Source organism: Megascapheus bottae, chromosome X, assembly GCF_031878675.1.
Source record: "Megascapheus bottae isolate mThoBot1 chromosome X, mThoBot2.hap1, whole genome shotgun sequence".
Lineage (NCBI taxonomy): Eukaryota > Metazoa > Chordata > Mammalia > Rodentia > Geomyidae > Megascapheus > Megascapheus bottae.
In genome coordinates, this window is record NC_143547.1 from 98,365,083 (window position 1) to 98,391,524 (window position 26,442).

The window sequence follows — 26,442 nt, forward strand, 5'->3', positions numbered from 1 at the left end:
TGTACCAAAAACCCTTGAAAGCAAGCCAAGTGCTTATTGTCTCTTGCAGCTGACAGCGGCAGTGGCTGTGTGTTCCCTCTTTTGATGATCTTATGTGCACCCTTTTGCTTAGCGTTGAGTGCTGGCTTTGGTTGAAGGGTTTCAGATTGGAGAAGCACTCAATCTTTTCAAGGAACCATTACGTTTCTAAAACACGATTTGTTAGAAGCAATAAGGATTTTGGATGTATTCACAGTTACTTTCTTTAAATTCATTTTCTCTTTATGTCTTATAAGCTCTTCACCCTCCATATTGCTGAAAATGCAACAAGAATGGGATCTCTTTTTCTGGCATCTCATTTCTATTAGTAAAACAGAAATGTTGAATGGAAGACAGAAATTACCAAGAGCAGTTATGCATTATCTTTAAGAGCTATTCGACAGATCATATTCTGTATAATTTTAATAGCTGAATAGAGCAAGCAGAATTTAATTAAAGGAAAACTATCAGCTGAAAACCTCACACAATAATTCTAAAGGCAGCTTAATGTTTATCTCCACTTAAGTTGGATTAGATGATCTAGCAATATAAAGTAGATGTCAGTTTTGGCAAATATATCCAATGTGCAAAGTTGTTTTTCTGTGTGTGGGTATGTTAGTCTTGGAGCTTGAACTCAGGGCTAAGGTGTTGTCCCTGAGCAGTTTTACTCAAGGCTAGTGTCCTACCACTTGAGACACAATTCCACTTTTGGTTTTTGGTTTTTAGCTGGAGATAAGAGTCTCACATTTTTCTGTCCATGCTGGCTTTGAACCATAATCCTTGATTCTCTTTCTTTTGAGTAGCTAGGATAACAGGAATGAGCCATTGGTACATGGATTGAGATCCCCCAGTTCGTAGTATGATTACTGATGCAGTTTAGGACTTAAAATATTTTATACTTTGCCTCCAAAATTTATTCCATATACCATTTTCATTGCAAATGCTTGCATGCTATAATTTTGCATATCTTTCAGGATCTTCTGGTTTTGTGATGTGAGTTAGCTGATGGATTTACTCAGATTTTCACATGATGAAAAATAGGAGTGATAATTTTCACAGTATTTACCAGTTGCAGTGGAAACTACAATTTGAATTAGCTACTTTGTCATTCTTATATATCTCTTTTTTGTATAATATTATTTTCATTGAAAATCTCTGTCTAAAATACTATCACTCTATGAATTTATATCAGAATTTAGCGTAATATATATTCCATATAATTTTGTTATATATAGTTTTTCTTATATACACTCATATGTATATATGTATATATATGTGTTCCTATTTTTTATCATTTAACTACTGTCCTTGGGCTTTCTCAAGGCTAATATTCCTACACTTGTTTATCTGGTACCCAGGAATAGATCCTAGGGCTTTGTGATGCTAGGCAAGCACTCTACCACGGCCCACCTAACCCTTTTATTTTTTAAAATTTTTTATTGTATTTAATAAAAGGGTTGCATGATATTTGCCAAATAGAAGGTGCATTAATTCACATATATTGATACCCTTCCACATTTTAAAGTATGAAAACTGTATATGAAAATCTAGAAGTGCTACAGAATATGGCTAAATTAGGTAAGCAATGATTTGGACCTCTAAATGTTTTAGGAAAAAAAAATTAGACCATGCAAAATCTTCTAAAGGAAGACAAAGGTGAATGTGGGAATTTGTTACATTATGGTTATCAATGCATCTAAAGAACTACGAGCCCTGAATTTGTAGATGGCGCTGCTCCACGGCGCTTGTGGCTGAGGGAAAGCAGCAGCGGCGGGCAGAGTGGAGCAGCGGTGCTGAGGCGGTCTACGTGCGAGCCGGAATGCAGCAAGTCTTGGAAAACCTTACAGAGCTGCCCTCATCTACTGGAGCAGAAGAAATAGACCTAATTTTCCTCAAGGGAATCATGGAGAATTGTAAAATCACTTGCTAAGGGTCATGAGAGGCTTGAAGATTCAAAGTTAGAAGCTGTGAGTGACAATAACTTGGAATTAGTCAATGAAATTCTTGAAGACATCTCTCCTCTGGTGAATGTGGATGAAAATGCAGGACGCTAGGATATAGAAAGATAAGCCATATAATGAATGATTGTTGTCCTTAATGTACTATGTTATCTCTCATCTCTTTTACTGTCCCTTGGTTATCTCATATTGTTACAGTATCTCACTTTGTCACCTGATATATCGGATATATTTGTATTTGGTTATTTGAAATTGGATAGGGAATGGGGGAAAACAAGATGAGGGGTGGGGGTGGGGGGAGGGAAATGGGGACCAAGACATGTGAAACGGTATCAATGTATGGGAATTAATGCACTACCTATCTGGCAAATATCATGTAACCCTTCTATTAATTACAATAAAAATATATGAAAAAAAAACAAAGAAAATGCAGCCGAGCTGGTTGGTATACTCAAAGAGCCTCATTTCCAGTTGCTCTTGGAAGCCAATGATATTGTGGCATTAAAATGTTACGATTCACCTCCATCAAGTCCAGAAATGAATAATTCTTTCAATAATCAGTTATTGCCAGTAGATGCCATCCGTATTCTTGGTATTCATAAAAGAGCTGGAGAACCATTGGGTGTCACATTTAGAGTTGAAAATAATGATATAGTAATTGCCCGAATCCTTCATGGAGGAATGATAGATCGACAAGATCTGGTGCATGTGGGAGATATCATTAAAGAAGTCAATGGACATGAGGTTGGAAATAATCCAAAAGAATTACAAGAATTACTGAAAAATATTAGTGGAAGTGTCACCTTAAAAATTTTACGAAGTTACAGAGATACCATCACTCCTCAAGAGGTATTTGTGAAGTGTCATTTTGATTATAATCCGTACAATGATAACCTGATACCCTGCAAAGAAGCAGGATTGAAGTTTTCCAAAGGAGAAATTCTTCAGAGTGTAAACAGAGAATATCCAAATTGGTGGCAGGCTGGCCATGTGAAGGAGGGAGGCAGGGCTGGTCTCATTCCAAGCCAGTTCCTAGAAGAAAAGAGAAAGGCATTTGTTAGAAGAGACTGGGACAATTCAGGACCTTTCTGTGGACCTATAAGTAGCAAAAAAAAGAGAGAAAGATGATGTATCTCACAACAAGAAATGCAGAATTTGATCGTCATGAAATCCAGATATATGAGGAGGTTGCCAAAATGCCCCCGTTCCAGAGAAAAACACTAGTACTGATAGGAGCTCAGGGCGTTGGCAGACGGAGCTTGAGAGGTTTATAGTACTGAATCCCAGTAGGTTTGGAACTACGGTGCCATTCACTTCACGGAAGCCACGGGAGGATGAAAAAGATGCCCAAGCATATGAATTTGTTTCACGGTCTGAGATGGAAGCAGATATTAAAGCTGGAAAGTATTTGGAGCATGGGGAATATGAAGGAAACCTCTACGGGACAAAAATCGACTCTATTCTTGAAGTTGTCCAAACCGGACGGACATGTATTTTGGATGTCAACCCACAAGCACTGAAGGTGTTGAGGATTTCAGAGTTCATGCCGTACGTGGTCTTTATTGCTGCCCCAAAGCTGGAGACCTTATGTGCCATGCACAAGGCTGTAGTGGATGCTGGCATTACCACCAAGCTTCTGACGGATTCAGACTTGAAGAAAACAGTGGATGAAAGTGCCCCGATTCAGAGAGCCTACAACCATTATTTTGATCTGCTCATCATAAATGACAATCTAGACAAAGCCTTTGAGAAACTACAAAATTCCACAGAGAAACTGAGAATGGAGCCACAGTGGGTTCCAATCACCTGGGTTTACTGATAATGCAATAAGTTAATTAAAATAAAACTTAAACAGTGACTCAACAAATAAACCTTCTGTTGAGAAAATACATGTACAGATAGAAGATAATCTGCCAAGTCAAGGCATTTTATTGTATAGATTGAAATAACAGTACATTATTCTGAATTTTTATATAAAATGTGGTTGAGAAGGTGTATTAATGTATAATTTAATCTTATTTTTTCTAACTTTTTATGAATAATCTTTCTATTCATATCACATGAAGAAATGCATTGAAGCATTTTGTATATGTTTTGATTTAGTACCCTTACCTTTTTCATCAAAGGAATTTTCAGATCATTTACTCTTACCATTGGTCTCACATTTTCACTGTGATAATGAATACTTGAAATAGTTTTGTAAAGCTGTCATCTAGTTCAGTAACTAGCCAAGGGTCAGATGCTCTTATTAGAAGAAAATAGTAGTTTATCAACCTCTCCTTCTTAATTAAATTTTTACAGAATCAGATTTTAAAATTAGTGCTATGGTTAATCTCCTATCATCTTTCCGAAAGTCTTTCCAGTATCACATATTTTACATTATTTCAGTGATCTATTAGTGTAATTTGTACCATAAGTAGTTTCCCCCCCCTCATTTCTAACTTTAGTGAGAAAATGGAGAGCAATCCTTTGTACTCTTGTATAAGATTATTTTCATTTGTTGATGTGACATGCTGATGTTAACTGACATGTATAGAAACTTGAGCCAGGTCATGCACACTGAAAGAGAGTGCTTTATCCTGGAAAATATGAATTTACACTTTTAAGGGTATGATCAGTAAAACTGCCTCTGCAAATTTCTGTGTTTGTTTAAAGATGGCTCTAAGTTTACCACTGGAAGTATTTTTGTGAAAGATCCATAGGACTTTTGAATGTGATGTGAATGTTAGGGTACTTGTTATGCTTGTTGTATGGGGAAATCAAATCCACTGAATAATTTACAAAAATTAGACATTTGTCTGTTTTACAATTATATAGATACATTATATATTATATATCATTTTATATATATTATAAGATATGTATTGAATAATGGTTTGAGGGTTTAACATTTCTTTAAGGAAATGTACTTTTTTGTTGATGACTTAGAAAAAGTTCTGTACTACTTACTTTTGAATGTAATTTTTTAATGATTGCAATTTACTTACATTATTGTATTACTTGCTGAACATCATGCTTTATTTTATATTATTTTTAGTAGTTGCCTTGTGGTTAGAAAATGCATTTTACTATATCACAATCTATCTCCAAGTAATATTATACCTCTTTGAATATGCTACAGGAATCTCACAAAAGTATACTTTCTTCTTCCTAGTGAGTTTGCCATTGTCAAATATTTTATGTGTAAGTACATTGTAAATTCCCCTACTGTGCTATTTTCTCTTCAGTCAAGTATCTTAAAAATATTTAAAAATAGAGATATTTGTTTACTCATATATTTAAGGTTTTCCATCATTTTACTCCTTTGTTTCTCCCATGCATTTTTGTTTGATGTAGAGAATTTCAGTATATTTAATGTTGTTTTGTTGCTAATTTTCTCAGCATTTGTGATTCTGAATAAGATATTAATTTTTGCTTTCATTTTGAAAGATTTATTTTCACTTGGTATATAATTATATGTAGAGATGTTTATGTATACATAGTACAGGGAATATGTCACCCCACTGTATTTACTGTGCTTTGCTTCTGAGAGGATTGCTGCTATTAGGTAATCTTTGTTCATTATATATGACACATCATTATTTTTATGGTGATTTCTCTTTGTCATTAATTTTCAACAAGTTGTATATGTAGTATGTATGTATGTATGTATGTTTTAGAGATCTTGCTATTTTGCTAAGGCTGCTCTAAACCTTCTGCATTCAAGTTATTTTCTCATCTAAGGCTCTCAACTAAGGTGTATTACAGGTAGCCATCATTTTTCCTGTTTTTTTTCTTGCCTTTATAAAAGAATTCCCACTGTTTTTGCAATTTATTGGGTGTTTTCTTCTCCCATTATCCCTAATTTTAAACAAATATAGAAACATTTTTACCATTACTTTTGAACGATACTCTTTTTTCCCTAAGTAACTTCAACTTCACATCTTTTTTTTACTTTAGCTTTTCTCTTAGATTCCTCTTGTTTTGAGACTTTTTTCTCTTATATGCTGTAGACATTCTTCACATCAATAGAATTAAATAACACTTTAAGTGAAAATATATTTATTTTAGCTTACAGTTTTGAAGGTATTGGTTTGTAATCAGATGACTTGACTATTTTGGCATTGAAGTGAAATGTAATGTCTTGGTGGTAGGATCATGTTTTCCGTTGGGTGTTGAGGGAGAGGAATGGAAAAGGGCCAAGGACAAGATATTCTTCAAGTAGATGCTCCCAGCAAACAAATTCTTCTAACTAGTTCCTGCCTCCTAAATTTCTCAGCACATTCAGAAATGGCACTGTGAACTGGAGACAATGGCTTCAATATATGAGATTTGGGGGAAACATTTCACATTCCAAGCAAAATTAAATATAAATTTTTCTGTTTTAATGTAGAAATAGATTCTATTGCTTCTATGATATTCACGTTTTGTATGGTATTCACGTTTTCATTCTATAATGATTTCACTTATGTCTTTTTTAAACATTATGAAAATGACTCATTTTCAATTGTAAACTATTCACTCAAAAATATTTCCTTTAAACAAATTCAGGGTAATATAAGTAACCAATGTTCTTATTGTTTAGCTGGGTTCACAAAAAGTAATATTAAAGTGATGACTAAGTAATGGCATATTACTATGATTTTAAAATAAACAGAAAAATATCACTGGAATTCAAAAGGAGCTGTTTTGTTTTCACACATTTTAAAACAATCTATGGATCCAAGAGTGTGGCCTAGTGATAAGAGTGCTTGCTTAGCATGCATCAAGCCCTGGGTTCAATTCCTCAGCACCACAGACATAGAAAAAGCTGGAAGTGGTGCTATGGCTCAAGTGGCAGAGCTCTAGCCTTGAGAAAGCCCAAGGACAGTGCCCAGGCACTGAGCTAAGGCCTCCAGACTGGCAAAAAAACCTCCACTGTATGAAACATATTGAGTTGCTAATATAATGTTTAAATGTGTGTATTACAATATATTTCCCCTTAAAAGTAGGTTTGGGTATATATATATTTAGCTGATTGGGTATTTTTCTTTATAAATACTTCACCATATTTGATTTATAAAATTGATTGTGTTAATACATTATCTTGAAAAATTATGGAAGAAAATTTATAATGATAGACTTTTAATTTGATCACAACACAATTATTCAGAATATCTTTCACAGCACACAGACATGATCTAATTGTGAAACAATACATCCTAAAGTTTTTCTTCATAGAAACCCATTTTATTCTACTGGGCTGATTGTTACGTTTTGCATAGCTACATTAAGTAAACCTAGTAGACAATTAAGTAATGAAGGCCATTTTATAAATTTATCTTCTTCAGGATTTGTTCCATAAAACTTTGATTGTCTTCAAGATTTACTAAGTGATCCACAAGTCATTTTGTTATCTTAAAGAAAAATAAATAAGGTATAAAGTAAAAATTAACATTAGTTATGGCTTATACAGGGATCTTCTTTTGTGTAATATTGTATAGTATTATTACATAAAATATTTTATGTATATTAATTGATTATGCAATATTGGTGAATTAACAAATATATTTTATCTAGATAAATGTTCTTACATGCCATTAGTGAATTATTTTTTAATTTTACAATAGGCATATAATGAAAGGCAATAATAGTACAGGTATTTGAATATTTTAATGAATTTTTATAAGATGAATATTCTGTATAGCCATAGCCAGCACAATTATGAAGATATAATCACCTTTATAACATAACTCAATAGTACCCAGTTCTGCCTAATATACATGCAAATCTAATACTATTTATCATTGGCAACAACAAATATTATTTTTTGAGTGCTATGTAAGTGGATGCCTATTACAGCATGATTATAATATCTTCATGTGTCTTAAATTTTCTTTATAACTAAAGTACAGTCATAAAGAATAAGTTTACATAAATAGCTTCAAATGATCTATGAATGTACGAAAGTAGCAACGAAAATTATAAGTACACTGTTCAAAACTATAATGTGAATAGAACTAGAAAAATTTACATTTGTGAGTGCAGAAGGAAAAATAAATCTGTTAATCAGGTGCTTTCATCAAAACATCCTGAAAATAAATTAATTAGAATGAGAATGAATACTTGAAAATGTTCATTTCACTATTATGAATTATTTTAAATTAGTTACAAATATGAGAGGGTCTTTAATCAAGATATGCTATATTTATAAATTGCTTTCTGGAATGGTAACTCCTTTGTGCAACTATGTAAACACAATAAAATATTTTTAAAAATGCCCTTAGTGTAAGTCTTTTCACAAATTTGTTTGATACAAACATATTTAAGATGACATGAGAATAAGTACCAGAGCTTTTGTATGGCAAAGGAAATAGCTAGTAAATTAATTAGGAAGCCTACAGAATGGGAGAAGATCTTCACCAACCAAACAACGGACAAAAGCCTATAGACACATGAAGAAATGCTCAACATCTCTGGTCATAAAAGAAATGCAAATCAAAACAACTCTAAGATTCCACCTCACTCCAGTTAATGGCCAGGAACAAGAAGACTAATAACAACAGATGCTGGAGGGGATGTGGCCAGGAGGGATCACTACTGCACTGTTGGTGGGTATGCAAACTCCTTCAACCACTATGGAAAGCAGTATGGCAGTTTCTCAAAAGACTAAACATAGAACTCCCCTATGACCCAGCAATTCCACTACTTGGCATTTACCTAATTGTCCAGAAACAAGGACTTACTAAATCCACTAGCACAATGATGTTCATTGCAGCACTATTTACCATAGCAGAGGTATGGAACCAACCCAGATGTCCCTCAGTTGATGAGTGGATCAAAAAGATGTGGTATTTGTACTCAATGGAATTCTATGCTGCTCTCAGAACAATAACATAGCCCCATTTGTTAGGAAATGGAAAGACTTAGAAAAAAATCATATTAAATGAAGTAAGCCAGACTCAAAGGACCATAGGCTCAATGGTTTCCCTCATTTGTCATAATCAGTAGAAACCTTGGGCTCCCCTAGCAGAGATTTGCAATAGAGCAAAACCTAGATACATAAGGCCATATAGTATGATGCTAAATGAAAGGACCTCCAGAATATAGAAACAAAAGCCATATAAAGAGTGATTGTTGTCCTTAATATACTATGTTATCTCTCATCTCTTTTGCTATTCCTTGGTTATCTCATAATGTTACAGTATTTCACCTTGTTATCTGATATATTGCATATATTCATATTTGGTTATTTGAAATTGGATAGGCAAGGGGAGGGGAAGCAAGATGAGGGGTGGCGGTGGGGGGAGGGAAATGGGGATCAAGACACAAGAAAGGTTATCAATGTATGTGAATTAATACACCTTCTATCTAGTGAATATAATGTAACCCTTCTATTAATTACAATAAAGATATATGAAAAAAGAATAATTACCATGATTTATATGTTACATAAATAAGAGTTTCCAAAGACTACACAAACATCCTTTAATACTAATAAAATAGGTACAATGAAATACAATTAACACTGAATACAAAAGATTTTGTAGATCGGTACATAGTGTTTCTCATGAAAGAATAGTGATGAAAATTGCTCACTTGTCACAAGTGACTAACGAAGTGGGCAAATTGTATGCAAATTTTTGTTCACAATTAACTGCATAAAGCTTAAAAATCAAAACAGGCAACTTCATTTCAATATTCCCCCTGAATTTCTATCTGGATGCAATTTCTAATCTGTTGCACAAGGATGGAGCTCTGGATGATAGATAACAAAAATGACTTTGAAAAGTATGCGATCATGTGCATTCATACATTTACAACTTCTTCCCCCAGCTCCAACCAAGTAGTTGAGAAACACAGCCTCCATTATTTCCTTCAGGAGAAAAATAAGAAAACCCACATATGTAGAATGTCAACTTTCCTAGTTGCTTTAAATTTTTTTGTGCGTGTGTCCATGGTGGGGCTTGAACTCTGCGCCTAGGCATCTCGCAGAGCTCTTCAGCTCATGGATAGCACTCTATTACATTGAGCCACTGCAACACTTCCTCTTTTTGGTGGTTAATTGAAGATAAGCATCTCATGAACTTTCATGTCTCATCTTGATTTGAAACAGCATTGTCAGATCTCAGCCTCCTGAGTATCTACAATTACAGGTGTGAGCCATCTGTGCCTGGCTCCTGGTTCTTTTTCTTGTGTGATTGTTGTTCTTAATGTAATATATTATTTGTCTTCTCTCTTTTGTTTGGCCCTTATAATTAATTGGATGTTATTACTGTATCTGACTTTGTTACCTCTAAAGGAAAACCAGTCAGAATAACCACAGATTTCTCAGCAGAGACCATGCAAGCAAGAAGAGATTGGAAAGATATATGTCATGCCCTTAAGACAAATAACTACCAACCAAGAATACTGTACCCATCTAATCTCTCATTCATAACTGATGTTCTACACATTGAAAACCAACACAAACGTGATACTGACAAAGAAACAGCACCTAAGAATAATACCAGCTAAGTACCGCAAGAACTGTTAAGCCATAGGCCCTAATGAAAGCTTCTAAAAATGGCAGGAACCAATAAATATTTTTCCATCCTAACTCTCAGTATCAACAGACTTAACTCTCCAATTAAATGGCATAGACTTAGTTGGATCAAAAAGCAAGATCCATCATTTTGCTGACATAAAGAGACAAATCTTGCCCCCCCAAAACCAAATATTTCTTGAAAGTGAGAGGTTGGAATAAAGTTTATCAAGCTAACGGCCCCCATAAACAGGCTTGAGTTGCCATCCTCATATCAGATAAAATAGACTTCAAACTAAAATTAGTGAGAAAAGACAAAGAAAGTTATCACATACTAATAAAGAGATCTCTCCTTCAGGAGAACATAACCATCCTAAACCTCTATACACCTAATTCTGGAGCACCAAACTTCATCAAGCAAACTTTACTTTCACTAAAACCACACATAGATCGAAACACAGTGATTGTTGGTGACTTTAACACACCACTCTCACCTATGGACAGATCAAACAGGCAAAAACTCAACAGAGAAAACTCAGAATTGATTGAACGACTGTATAGACCAACTAGATCTAACAGACATCTGCAGATTATTTCACCCAGCATCATGGGACATTTTCCAAAATAGACCACATTTCAGGGCATAAATCAAACATGTGAAGATTAAGAAACACTGAAATTATTCCCTGCATTCTCTCAGACCATAAGGGCATCAAATTGGAACTGAACACCAATATCCACCAACGAAAACTCTGTAATTCATGGAGATTGAGCAACACATTTTTGAATAACCAATGGGTCATCAAGGAGATCAGAACAGAAGTTCGACAGTTTATGAAATTGAACAAAAAGGAGCACACAAAATACCAGCTCCTTTGGGACAGAGCAATGGCAGTACTCTGAGGGCTTACATTAACAAACTGGAAAATCGCAAACCAATGATTTAATGTCCAAACTTAAACTCTTGGGAAAAGAGCAACAAACCAACCCTAATCCCAGTAGAAGAAAGCGAATTATTAAAATCAAAGCAGAACTAAATGAATTGGAGTCCAAAAGAAGCTATAGAAAGAATCAACAAAATCAGGAGTTGCTTCTTTGAAAAAATTAACAAAATTGACAGACCCTTAGTAAATCTAACCTAAAAAGGAAGGGAGCACACCCAAATAAACAAAATCACAGATGAGAATGGTATTATCACGACAGAAATTACCAAGATTCAGATCGTCACGTGGGAATACTTTTCAAACCTTTATGCCAACAAATTTGAGAATCTAGAAGAAATAGATGAATTTCTAGCCAATATTAATATACTAACACGGAACCAAGAAGACCTAATCCAACTAAACAGGCCTATTTCAAGCACTGAAATAGAAATGGAAATAACAGACCTTTCATCTAAAAAAAGCCTAGGGTCAGATGGATTCACAGCTGAATTCTATGAGGTCTTCAAAGCAGAGCTCACACCAATACTCCTCAAGCTCTTCAATGGAATTGAAAATGAAGACTCCTTGCAAACTCATTCTACGAAGACACTATAAGCCTCATCCCAATACCAAACAGAGATTCATCAAAGAAAGAGAATTATAGACCCATTTCTTTTATGAATATTGATGCAAAACTTCTCAACAAATATTGGACAACAGTCTTCAGCAACTCATTAAAAATTATACACTATGAAAAATCAGGATTCTTCCCAGGGATTCAAAGCTGGTTCAACATATGGAAATCAAATAATATAATTGAACACAACAGGAGCAAGGACAAGAATCACATGATTGTCTCAATAGATGTAGAAAAGGCATTTGACAAGATCCAACACCACTTTATGTTAAAAGCTCTGGAGAAACTAGGAATCTATGGAACATTCCTCAGTATAATAAAGGCTGTGTATGACAAACCCACAGACAGCATTACACGTAATGGTAAAAAGCTAAATCCATTTCTTCTAAAATCAAGAATGAGACAAGGATGCCCACTCTCTCCACCGCTCTTTAATATAGTATTAGAAATCCTAGCCAGAGCAATAAGGCAAGAAGCAAGCATAAAGGGGGTCCAAATATGGAGAGGAAATGAAACAATCCCTTTTTGCAGATAACATGATTCTGTGTTTAAAGAACCCTATAGACTCCACTCCCAAGCTCCTTGAGCTGATTCAAAACTTTGGCAAGTTATCAGGGTATTAAATTAATGCTCAAAAATCAACTGCCTTCCTCAATGCCAACAGTGAGAGGAATGAGGCAACAATCAGGAAAGCAACTACTTTGGCAATAACATCAAAGAAAATAAAGTGCCTAGGAGTTAACTAAGAATTTAAAGGACCTTTTTGATGAAAACTTTTAACCCTGAAAAAAGGAAATTAAAGCAGAACTGAGGACATGGAAAAACCTCCCATACTCCTGGATTTGAGGAATTAGCATCATGAAAATGGCAATCTTGCCAAGGGCTATCTACGAATTCAACACAATACCCATGAATATCCAAATTTCATTCGGGGAAAACAAGATGATGGGTGGGAGTGAGGGGGGAGGGAAATGGGGACCAAGACATGTGAAAGGATATCAATGTATGTGAATTAATGTACCTTCTATCTGGTAAATATCATGTAACCAATGCCAATTAAAACAACTCTAATATTCCACCTCATTCCAGTTAGAATGACCATGATCAAGAAATCTACTAACAACAGATGCTGGAGGGGAGGTGGCCATGAGGGATCACTACTACACTGTTGGTGGGAGTGAAAACTCATTCAACCACTATGGAAAGCAGTATGGCAGTTCCTCAAAACACTAAACATATAACTCCCTTATGACCCAGCAATTCCACTACTTGGCATTTATCCAATCGTCCTCAAACAAGGACATACTAAATCCACTAACACAGCGATGTTCGTTGCAGCACTATTTACCATAGCAAAGATATGGAACCAACCCAGATGCCCCTCATTTGATGAGTGGATCAACAAGATGTGGTATTTATGCACAGTGAAATTCTTTGCTGCTGTCTGAAAGAACAACATCGCCTCATTTGTAAGGAAAAGGAAAAACTTTGAAAAAAATCCTAGTAAGTGAAGTAAGTCAGACTCAAAAAAACATAGGCTCAATGGTTTCCCTCATTTGTCCTAATCAGTAGAAACCTTGGGCTCTCCTAGCAGAGATTTACAATAGAACAAAAGCTAGATATATAAGGCCATATAGTATGGTGCTAAACGAAAGGACCTCCAGGTATAGAAACAAAAAACATATAACGAGTGATTGCTTTCCTTAATGTACTATGTTATCTCTCATCTCTTTTGCTATCCCTTGGTTGTCTCATATTGTTACAGTCTTTCACCTTGCTATCTGATATATTGCATATATGCATATTTGGTTATTTGAAATCGGATAGGGAAGGGGGGAAGCAAAATGAGGGGTGGTGGTGGGGGGAGGGAAATGGGGACCATGACATGAGAAAAGTTATCAATGTATGTGAAATAACGCACCCTCTGTCTGGTGAATAGTATGTAACCCTTCTATTAGTTACATTAAAAAATATATGAAAAAAAAGAAATAGAAATGTGAAGGGGTGAAACAAGATGATTGGGAGGGGCGGGGGAAGTATACTTGGTCAAAACCCTAAGAAGGGATATCAATGTGTGAGAAGTAATGTAACCCCTCTATATATTAATCTGAGAGTATTTTTTTTAAACAGACTGTTCTTTCTCTTGTTATGTTGTACTGACAGGAATTTACCTATGCTTCCTTTTTTGGACACCTCTAAGAATATATACAACAGTGAAATGAACACAAATATTTAAGTAACATTCAATCCACATAAAATTCCCAAAGTAGTACGTGAACAAACCGTTTCGATGAACGAAGAGATATCAAATTGAATGTCACTGAACTGAAGAATACAGTACAACTAAATATTTGGATAAACAAATATTTTTTCTAGGACTATACTAGACCTAGCAGACAAAGTGTTCAACAAACATTGGTTAGTAAAATATTCTACCTGAAAAATGGAACAAAATAAACAAAAATGCGAAAACATACCAAGGGATTAATGAGGTACTATCTAGTGCCACAAAATATTTGGAATGGAACTTATAAAATAAGAAATAAAAGAACAAGAAATAATGTTCAAAAAATCCTGGGAGAGGAATTAAATACATCGGAAACTTTAGTAATTAATATAAATCCTATGAGACTCATATGGAAATATTAAAATCACACTGTCAAACGTTTAAAAAACCAGTATAATGGTAAATTATTTTTTATTTACTTGACCCACTTTGTACAATGAAATCATACAATCCTCAGGAAAACTTTTCAACAGAAACCCTGTCCATTGGAAGGGAATCTGATATTATCAAAATGCGTAATAAAAATAATATCACCACAAATGTTTTACCTAGCAACACTTGTCCCTGTATTGCAATGGGAAACAAATTTCTCAGACCAAATCTAAGTCATTTTCAATAAAATTTCCTTCCAAAAATATGAAAATGATTTATTCAGGCTACATCAAAAGGGTAAGAAACATCAAGAGAAGAGTAAGTATGAAACTTAGTGATGAGGGTAATACATAAATAGAAACTGAATGGTAGCTTTTAATAATAGGAAGGTAGCAGTTATCTCTGAGTAATGGAAAATGCAAATGGAACCTAAAATGAAGGAAAAGATCATACGGTTTCTGAGAAAAAGAATTCAATTAAGCTTTCCAACATACAGGTGACCAGCTTAAGAGGAAACCAGGGTCATAAAATGTCAAGGTTTATTGAGTACTCCTCCACCTATGTATTAAAACTAGGCTTTATTCCAGTTCAAAATGGCTTTACAAATGGTTCTAAATTAGTAAATTTTTAGCTTACCTACCAAGGTCAATAAAATGATGCCTTAGAGTCCAAATTATTCCATGGGCTGGTTTTAAGTAGGGACTTAATATTCTGTCCCATATTCTCTCTGAGGTGACAGTAAGACAATAAATGGAATATAGACTGACTACAATTCTGAATTCCTTTGAACCTGTCTGTGACATGGGCCTGTTTTAAATATGCATGTCTTCCCATTTCCTGTCCTTGGTTCTTCTTATTTAACCTAGGCCAATGATTGCATGCCTAAAGACAGCTGAAGGTAATTAGTAGTGGTGTCTTTCCATGGCATCATGCCACATAATCTCATTCCTCTGCCATATTTTCATTTAAAATTTAAATTTGTTTTGTTGTAAAGATGATGTACAAAGGGGTCGTAGTAACATAAATAAGGCAATGAGGACATTTCTTATTGAACACTTTTACCCCTTCCTCATTTTTCTTCCACTATGTCTCCCTCCCTTTCCCACCCCCAGGTTGTAAATTTCATTTCCAACCTAGTGTCTTGTGACTATTGCTGTTGCATTGGTTCACCCTTTGTCCTTGTTTCACCATTTTCTTATTCCCTTTCCCATCAACAAATCAGATAAACACGTATACATGATGCAAGGTACCATAATCAAAAACAGGGACTACAGATGATAAAACCAAGGGTAAAAAGAAAGAACTTCATATAGTGCATTAAAAGCAACATCACCATCATCAACAACAACAAAACTCTTGTTTTTATATTTGGCAGTTTATTTCGATTAGCATCATTTTATTTATGTGTGTGTACATACCTATTGAGCAACTGTGATCCTCTGCTAGGACTAAACTCAATATATACCAATTATTAAAAATTAGGAAAACCATGGAGCCTATGTTTCTTTGGGTCTGGCTTTCTTCATTTAATATAATTTTTCCAACCAAGTCTTTCCATTTCCTTATGAATGGGAGTGATGTCATTTATTCCAATGGATGCATAAATTCTGTTGTGTTAATATTTCATATTTTCTTGAGCCACTCTTCTACTGAGGAGTATCTGGATTGGTTCCATTTCCTATCTGTGGTAATCGATGCTGCAATGAAGTGGGATAAAGAATTAAAAGGGACTTCTCTGCAAAGGAAATAAGAATAGCCAAGAGACACACGAAGATATTTCCAAAAATCTCTGGACATCCTTCTTTGTCACCCTGCACTAGAATTAACTCCAAATGGATCAAAGACCTCGAGGTAAAAGCCAACACATTGAAAACTTTACAAGAAGGAATAGGAAACACACTATGACTCCTTGGCACAGGTTGAAACTTTCTTAATAAGGGCCAAGAATCACAACAAAAGAGAAAGGCTGGATAAATGGGACTGCATTAAACTGCAGAGCTTTTGTATGACAAAGGACATAGCTAGCAAATTAATTAGGAAGCCTACAGAATGGGAGAAGGCCTCATATCTAAAATATATCAACAGCTCAAAAAATTGAATCACTCCAAAACTAATCTCAAAAGTAACAACCATCCCATTAAAAGATGTGACAAAGACTTAAAGAGAATATTCCCTGAAGAAGAAACAAAAATGGCCTATAGACACATGAAGAAATGCTCAACATCTCTGGTCATAAAAGAAATGCAAATCAAAACAACTCTAAGATTCCACCTCACTCCAGTTAGAATGTCCAAGATCAAGAAAACTAATAACAACAGATGCTGGAGGGGATGTGGCCAGGAGGGATCACTACTACACTGTTGGTGGGAGTGCAAACTCGTTCAACCACTATGGAAAGCAGTATGGCAGTTCCTCAGAAGACTAAACATAGAGCTCCCCTATGACCCAGCAATTCCACTACTAGGCATTTACCCAATTGTCCAGAAACAAGGACATACTAAATCCACTAGCACAACAATGTTCATTTCAGCACTATTTACCATAGCAAAGATATGGAACCAACTTAGATGTCCCTCAGTTGATGAGTGGATCAACAAGATGTGGTATTTGTACACAATGGAATTCTATGCTGCTCTCAGAATGAATGACATTGCCCCATTTGTTAGGAAATGGAAAGACTTAGAAAAAATCATATTAAGTGAAGTAAGCCAGACTCAAAGGAACTTAGGCTCAATGGTTTCCCTCATTTGTCATAATCAGTAGAAACCTTGGGCTCCTCTAGCAGAGGTTTGCAATAAAGCAAAACCTAGATACATAAGGCCATATAGTATGACGCTAAATGAAAGGACCTCTAGGATATAGAAACAAAAGCCATATAATGAGTTATTGTTGTCCTTAATGTACTATGTTATCTCTCATCTCTTTTGCTCTCTCTTGGTTATCTCACATTGTTACAGTATCTCACTTTGTTTTATGATATATTTGTATTTGATTATTTGAAATTGGATAGGGAAGGGGGGAAAACAAGATGAGGGGTGGCGGTGGGGGGAGGGAAATGGGGACCAAGACATGAGAAAGGGTATCAATGTATGTAAATTAATGCACCTCCTACCTGGCAAATATAATGTAACCCTTCTATTAATTACAATATAAAATATATGAAAAAAAGAAGTAGTACAACTAGTACCTGACGAGTGTATTTGTAACCTCTCTATATATTACCCTCAAAATAAAAAATTAAATTAAATAAATGCTAAAAAAATCTCTGGATATAAAAACACAAATCAAAGCCTCATTCAGATTCCAACCCCCAGTTAATGTGTCTATTATCAAGAAAACCAAAACAATAGTAGGTGATGGTGGGGATGTGGCCAAAGGGGCAAGCTACTATACTGCTGGTTGGAATGAAAACTGATTCAACCACTCTGGAAACCTCATGGAGATTCCTCAAATGACTAACCATATAGCTTCCCTATGTTTCAGTAATCCCACTCTTTGACATTTGCTTAAATGAACAAAAAAAAGGCCATACCAAAGCTACCAGCCACAGCTATGTTCATTGAAGCATTATTTGCTATAGATTTTTTCTTGTAAACTTTCCTATTAGTTTATGTTTTATTTTGCCTAAATTTTTCAAATGTTGAACACAAAAACAAATATTCATTTGTTGTGCTAAATCACAAATAACAGTGCTTTAATTGCTGTCAAATATAAAGTTTAGAAGACAAACATGAAAAATACTAATAAAATCTGAAAAAGCATACATCATATAAAAAGAGATAGTTTGGCATTGATGGAATAGAATTTATAAAGGTAAGAGAAATAAAATACAAATTTTGTGTACATGAGTAAATATGTTATCATCTTAAAATGAACTATAATATCTAGAAGATAGCAGCCCTTTGTATCAACAAAGAACCTAAAAAATTTTCATAAAACCAAAATAAATAAAAGGCTGTCAATAAGAGAGAAAATATAATGAAACAAAGTAAAAATGGATAAAAGATCTAAAAGGAAAATAGAAAATGCAAACAAAATAGGGATATAAAATACTAATTTATCAGTAAGGACTTTATTTGCAATTGAATTCACTCCCACAATAAAAATATAAAGTAGCTAAGTGGGAAAAAAGTAAAGATGAAAACTTTTTCTTTAGATTGGAGGATTATATAGGCTTAAGTGAAAGATACAAAAAATATTTTGCATGACATATAGAACCCTAACACCCGACACAAGAATGCTTAACTATATAAAGCAAATACTGGCAGTTTGGAAAGGAAGAATTTATAGTGATTCAATATCAGCAGAATTTAGTATTATACTTTCAATTATAGATGAGTCACCCAGACAGAAAACAACACAGAAAAAGTGGGTGAACAACACTATACAGCAAATATCCCTAAAAGACATGAATAGGACTTCCTACTTGGCAACAGAAAAAATGACAAATTAATATTCTCTAGGATTTATGTGCTGGCATTAACAAATTTAACATCAACACCATATCAGTGAGATAGAAATATTCTCAACTATATTTAAGCAAAGCAGTTCATTCTTGTGCTATAATCTGGGACAGGATAAATCAACAGTGAATTAAAATATATGTCTTGACACAAAAACCAATTTTACTAAATTAATAATATATACTAAAGGAGCTATTAAGTATATAAAATGATAGCTACATTGAAAAGTAATAGCTAAAGTAATATTTTTAACATTTTGGTTGAGAACTGACACCACACAAAATAATGTTTTCATTTTAACATGAAGCAGTAAATGATATGAAACATCGAGAATAACAGCAATGAAATAGAATTATTATTTAATTTCTTCCACTATATGTGAAATTTTATAGAATATAAAGTTATATCATGAAATTTAATCACAAACTGATTTTTTCATATATTTTTATTGTAACTAATAGAAGGGTTACATGATGTTTGCCAGATAGAAAGTGCATTAATTCACATACATTGATTCCCTTCCACCTGTCTTGGTCCCCATTTCCAAACTGATTTTTTAAAGTGAACTAAGAAACCTGCATGGTAAAAATTATTTAGATTTACAATAGAAAAAAACCTAGACTCATAAGGCCATATAGAATTACGCTACATGAAAGGACCTCCAGGATATAGAAACAAAAGCCATATAATGAATGATTGTTGTCCCTAATGTACTATGTTATCTCTCATCTCTTTTGCTATCCCTTGGTTATCTCATACTGTTACAATATTTCACCTTGTTATCTGATATATTGTATATATGCGTATTTGGTTATTTGAAGTCGGATAGGGAAGGGAGGAAAACAAGATGGGGGCTGGAGTAGGGGGAGGAAAATGGGGACAAGACACGAGAAAGGGTATCAATGTATGTGAAGTAATGCACATTCTATCTGCTAAATATAATGCAACCCTTCTATTAACAACAATAAAACATATATGGAAAAATTCTCTAATGACAAAGAAAATAAGAACAAATACCTACTATACACAAAAGCATACTCATGAAAATATTTGTATTTATACATAAATTATGATTCTCAAGGATAGGTAATAGATATTATTATTTTACCAATATAATTCTGTGTTGCAGAGGAAAATTTTGCAATCTCATTCAATTTATTATTTTGTAACCAAATATAAGATTAAAAGTCTTCATTTATATCATTGATGTGCTAGCATCTCTGTGTGTAGTAAGTCATAATTTTAAAGACACTAAAAATATGGGATTTAAATTATTTCACAAGTTGTTTTAATTAATTCTATATCCTGAGTTTAATAGAGTAAAAGTCAGGAAACTGAATAAATATGCCCATTGAATATATTTTATACTTGTTCTATAAATATTAAAAATACTTTTACATAGTGAAATACGCTTGCTCTTAAGAGAAAAATATGTATATAGGTGTTTAAGACATTTCTTGGCACATGAAGAATGATTCAATCACTATCTTCAACAGCATAAACCTGGAATTTCATGAACAAAACATGATTATCACGCTTTGGATAATCTATTAAAATATGTTAAGTGCAAATGGCTTGCCTAAGGAATGTCAAGATTTTGGCCTTTTTCCAAAATATAAAGATCTTGTATGATTAGGTTTAGTTAAACCTGACATTCAAATGCTGTTATAGAACACATAAAATATTTTTTGTGCTCAAATAAAATCACAGAAGAACTGGAATCTACTCACTGACATCTATCAAGTTGAAATATCCGACCTTCCAGCTGTGCTTGTCAACTTCCCATCTAATGGTGCACTGATGATAGTTTTTATGGAGACATCTATCATTTCTGGGTCCTCATTTCATCATAATATCCCAAGCTATCTGAAAGAACCATCAAATATTGCTGCCATTACTGACATGCAGTAATTGAAGGTTAGTATTTTTTAAATTTTAAAACATGATTAAGAAAGGAATCTGACCATTTGGCTATGTTTTCATAATTCTGATAACAACTTCCTCATGAAAAATTCACATTTGTAAACAATAGACATTAAATGAATGTTATCTATTTTGTAAAGGGGAAGTACAAAGTATTACAATTAACCTATTACATGGCATAAGGCATGGTGGACAAAAAAGAGTGAAGGAATAGGAAGAATGACAATGACAAAGCTGGATATTTCCAGTAGTTTAAGGGGAAAAATGGCAACCATTTGGATACCAGTTCAGCAATGGAGATTAAAAGAGATGTTGAGTGACAGTATAAATGATGATTCTATGTGACACATGAAGATAAAGTGAGAGCAAAGAATGAGAATTAGTATCATCATACTAGAACTTGTTGGACTTTACTTTCAGACTTAAGGGTATAAAAAAAACAATAGGAAGATGTTAATAGTTTTACAAAACGATTTAGTCTAGTAAAAGTTTTTGGTTAGAATTAATATTTTGAAACCATCAGAACATCTATAATTAAAATCTCACAATTGATAGCATCATCCAGAATGGAGCCAGAAGCATTCAATTCTTCAGTAACACATACACAGAAAAGACCAGAAGTGGCTCTGTGCCTCAAGTGGTAGGGTGATAGCCTTGAGAAAGACAAAGGACAATGCTCAGGCTCTAAGTTCAAGTCCTAGGACTAACAAAATAAAAAGAATGTGTGGGTAGAATTCTAAGGAGAGAGGATAGTAGAACAATATTAAGATACCGTGTTAAGTACAGTGTGTTGCTGAATTGAATAATTGAGGAATATAAAGACATATAGGAATATAATTTCTACAAAGTTAGTTTCAGGAATATTTTTAGTGACCAATATGGAAGCTAGACTGATCAGGTAAATTGGTATGTGTATATATATATATGTATATATATAAACACTAAATATATGCTGAAGAAAAATGTAATTAAGTGTTATTAGGATTATTACTTAACATTTTCCCTTGAATTAAGATTAGTAATCACTATTTTAGGGTATTATGATCCTAATATGATCAGTCAATTTTTCCCAGTTTGATTTCAAGTAGTTTGAGGATGAAATTCAGGTTTACATTAAATAATATTTCTGAATATAAATATAGGAAAAGTAGATGTTATAATAAAACAGTAGTTAAATTGGTATACTATGTAACATTTGCAATGAATACACCAATCCGAAAGATTTTAAGGAAAGAGTAAAAATTTGAAATCACAAATTTAAAGATCATACACACAGTGAATAGTAAGATGATGTTTTTGAACTTCTCTTTTGTAGTCAGCTTTTGGACATGAATCATGAGCCAGATCCATTGTTTTTTCTTTGTCAATTTTTCCCATATATTTTTATTGTAATTAATAGAAGGATTACATTACATTCACCAGATAGAGGGTGCATTACTTCACTTACATTGATACCCTTTCTCATGACTTGGTCTCCATTTCTCTCCCTCCACCTCCACCCCTCATTTTGTTCCCCCCCCGTCCCTACCCTACTTCAAATAACCAATCAAGCATATATCCAATATATCAGCTAACAAGGTGAAATACTGTAACAATATTAGATAACCAAGGAACAGCAAAAGAGATGAGAGATAACATAGTACATTAAAGACAACAATCGCTCATTATATTTCTTTGTCAATTTAAAAATTTTACTATCTTTAAGTAGTTGTACAGAGGAGTTGACATTACACAAAGTAGTTTATTAATACAATACATCTTGATCAACATCCATCCTTTCATCACTTTTACCCCTTTCCCAGCCGAAGCCTCCTATCACTTTTCTTAATTTTGTAACATATATAATGAGTTTTTAATGAAGTCTTCATCCTATTTCTCTTTTCAGGATGTAAATGTGAAAGGAGAAACAAAGAAATGTTTTGAAAAAAGCATAAAATAATATATTTTATAATTTGGGTGGTAGAATTATACTTTTTTAGGACATTATGAATTTTTTCAACTAATGAGCCTAGATAATTCTGAAAGGAAGAGACAATTGTCATACTACATCCATCCCATGAGGATGACCATCATTGAGAGAATATACCACAACAGACACTGGTGAGGATGTAGGGAAACACAAACCCTGAGACATTCAGTTGGTAATGTAAACTATGGCTACCACTGGGGCAAGAATTAAGGTGGTATTTAATAGAGCTATAATTTGATCCAGTGATACCACCCAAGCATCACAAATGAGGATATAATAGAGGCAGTTATACACTCATGTTCATTGCAACACAATTCCTAATACCTATCCTATAAAAAAACTCATATGCCCCAAAACTTATCAATGTTTTAGATTTAATAGATAAATGATATAGATGATATAGAGATGAACACTGTTCATATATTAAGAATTAAATTATTTAATTTTCAAGGAAATGAATAGAACTGAAGATTATCAGGGTAAACTAAGTAAGCCAAGTTCAGATGAACAAAGGTTACATGTCTTTTCTCATATGTGGAAACTAAGATTAAAATACAATCATATCTATATATCTATGTATATATATATACATATGTGCATGGCATCATACACACTAACACTAACAGATTCTGATAAAAGTGTTGTGCCTTTTAAAGTACATGAGGGAAGTTATTATTTATAAGAAATAGCTATTAATAAAAATGGATTGATTGAATTGAGTATTAAATGAGGGAGCTCTGCTTGATCATTTCCCCAAAGTGTCTAACATATACTTTCTTATTACTTTGTGAATTTGTTTCATGGTTCACTTTAAAATTATTTCCTATTGTTTACAAGAGTAACTTGGTCTCTAAAGTGTGAAATCCTTGATGGCATAAGCCATGTCTTGTTCTCCCTAATAAATGTACCCAGCATGGATCATAGCATTTAACACAAGTTCAGTGACTTATTACTTAAAGAACAAATATGTTAATTCAGACAGTACTGGAATTCAGGGAGTTTGAAGACATGAGAGCGCAAGAATTGTAGAACAAGATACTTTTTTTTTCTTGTTGTTGGTCATAGATCTTGAACTCTGGGCCTGTGCACTGTCCCTGAGCTGTTCAGCTCAGGGCTACCACCCTACCCCTTGAGCCACGACACCACTTCCGGTTTTCTACAGGATAATTAGAGATAAGTGTCTCACGGGCTTTTGTGCCTGGGCTGGCTTTGAATGGTGATCCTCAGATCTCACCCTCCTGAGTAGCTAGGATTACAGTTGTGAGCCACAGTGTCTGGCTAGAACAAGATATTTAAACACTAGAAAACTAAAGCTTTCTCAGCTATGACACAGACCTAAAATGACACATACCTAACATCATTCTCATATTAATTAATGTCATTGTTACATATGTTCATAAGATCTTGGGACAAAGTGTAGAAAACATGAAAGAAAACACCCTTTTTTCATTTGCTATACTGTAGAATTCAGCTTAATGTTCAATGCAGGACAAAATGCTTATTTCCTATGAGCCATTAATTAAGCATTACACTACTGTGTGTTTTCAGTATCAAGTGTTTTCTGTCATCAGATTTCAAAAGAACTTTTAATCTTGTTTCTGCATAAGAATAATGAAGTTCAATATCCATGAATATTTCAAAGGGCTTGTATTTAAAACTTCATGTGCTTGGCACAAAAACATGTTTCAATGACTAAGCCAATTGTTTGCTGATGCTGCTGTCAGTCTGCATCCACACTTGCTAACAGCTGGCTAGTATACTTTACATGCTTCCCAGCTACTATGGAATTAATGAAATCTCTCATTTTATATCACCATTATTAATCAAGGCAACAGAATATCGGAGAGCATCACTGTGATCCTAGACCTCAGGAGGCTATAGCAGGAGATTTATAAATTTGGGGTCAGCTTGGCCTACCTTGTCTCAGAAATACCATCAAAAAAGGTATTTAAAACAGTGAGTCAAGAGTCATGTTTTTAATTTCTATTTTCATTTGAGACAAAGTGTGCTCAGCCTGAAGATGGTAATAAGCTTTTATTAAGTTGGGCCATTTTATTAGTATCATAGCAGTATAACAAAATGCTCGACATAGGCTATTCATGATGTAAAGTTAGATTTATTCTGGCTGTATTTGGGGGGAAGATTCAATTTCTACGTCATTTAACTCCATGGGTTTGGCCCTCTGATAAGTTGGCCCACTTATGTTAAAATGTGTGAAAAGTGATATTGCAAATTTTGAGTTAAGAAATGGAGACAGAGAGATCAGCCAGTTTCACCATCCTTTCTATCTGTCAGTGGTTCACATCCTTTCTTAATTTGACTACTATGGATAATATGCCTTTATAACAGTTCCTTTGAGGAATAGTCATCTTTACCCTAGAAACCATGAAAATAGAAGTTAATTATCATATTTGAATTTCTAGTGAGTCTAAGGGAAGACCAACTTGTGCACAATTCTTATGTAGAGTGGGTTAGTGATGTGTGCAGTGAGCAAAAACACAATAGATAGCATCTGTGTACTAAAACTTGAGAGTAAAAGTCAAAGTAAATAGGCCCACAATTTCTCCAATATCGGGGTTCTGTAACTTGAGAAATTTCAAGTCTACAACCAAATCCAAGCAGAACAAAATAATAAGAAAATCAATTAAAAGATAAGTACAATGGAACCCAGCCAGGGTAGAAATCAGCACAAAGCCAGAAATGGAAGTGTTGCCTCAAGTGGTAGAGATCCATTCATGAGTGAATAAGCCAAGAAAGAATGTGAGGGCCCAGAAAACAGTGGGACAAAGGGTGAACAAATGCAACAGCGATATTCACCAGACACTGTGTTGGAAATGAACTTTACAAGTTGGGCAGGAGGGAAGTTGGGAAGGGAGAGGGAAAGTAGTAGAAAACGATAGAGGGGTAATGTCATTCAAAAAGAAATGTATTCATTACCTTACTTATGTAACTGTAACCCCTCTGTACGTCACCTATACAATTAAATAATATTTAAAAAAAGAATGTGAGGCCCTGAGTTTAAGCCCCTGTAGTGTCACATACAAACACACACACACACACACACATACACACACACACACACGATTAAGTAGAAATGTAGTTATATCTAGAAAATATCTTGTGGCATATCCTAAGTAGAATCTAAACATTCATCTTAGTGCCTTTGTAAAAGAATATACATGAATCCCATATAGAAGATACGGGTCACTCAACTTTAGCCACATAATCTGAAGAAAGGTTCCATTCAGAGCTAATTGAGTGCCATGTTAGAAGAATGTATCCCTGCCTATAGCCTCCTATTCATATTCATGTCTTTTTTTCCATGTTGATTAAAGAGATCATGAAATCTATTGATCTTCATTATTTCATACACAAAAGTCTTCAAAGGAACATGGACTTTACCACTTTTA

The 26,442-nt window shown here is 34.1% G+C and overlaps 1 pseudogene; it reads left to right on the forward strand.

Annotated features, from left to right (window-relative positions):
• The first annotated feature begins 1,837 nt into the window (after nt 1–1,837).
• On the forward strand, nt 1,838–3,795 carry LOC150041638 (protein PALS2-like; annotated as a pseudogene).
• The last annotated feature ends 22,647 nt before the right edge of the window (nt 3,796–26,442 follow it).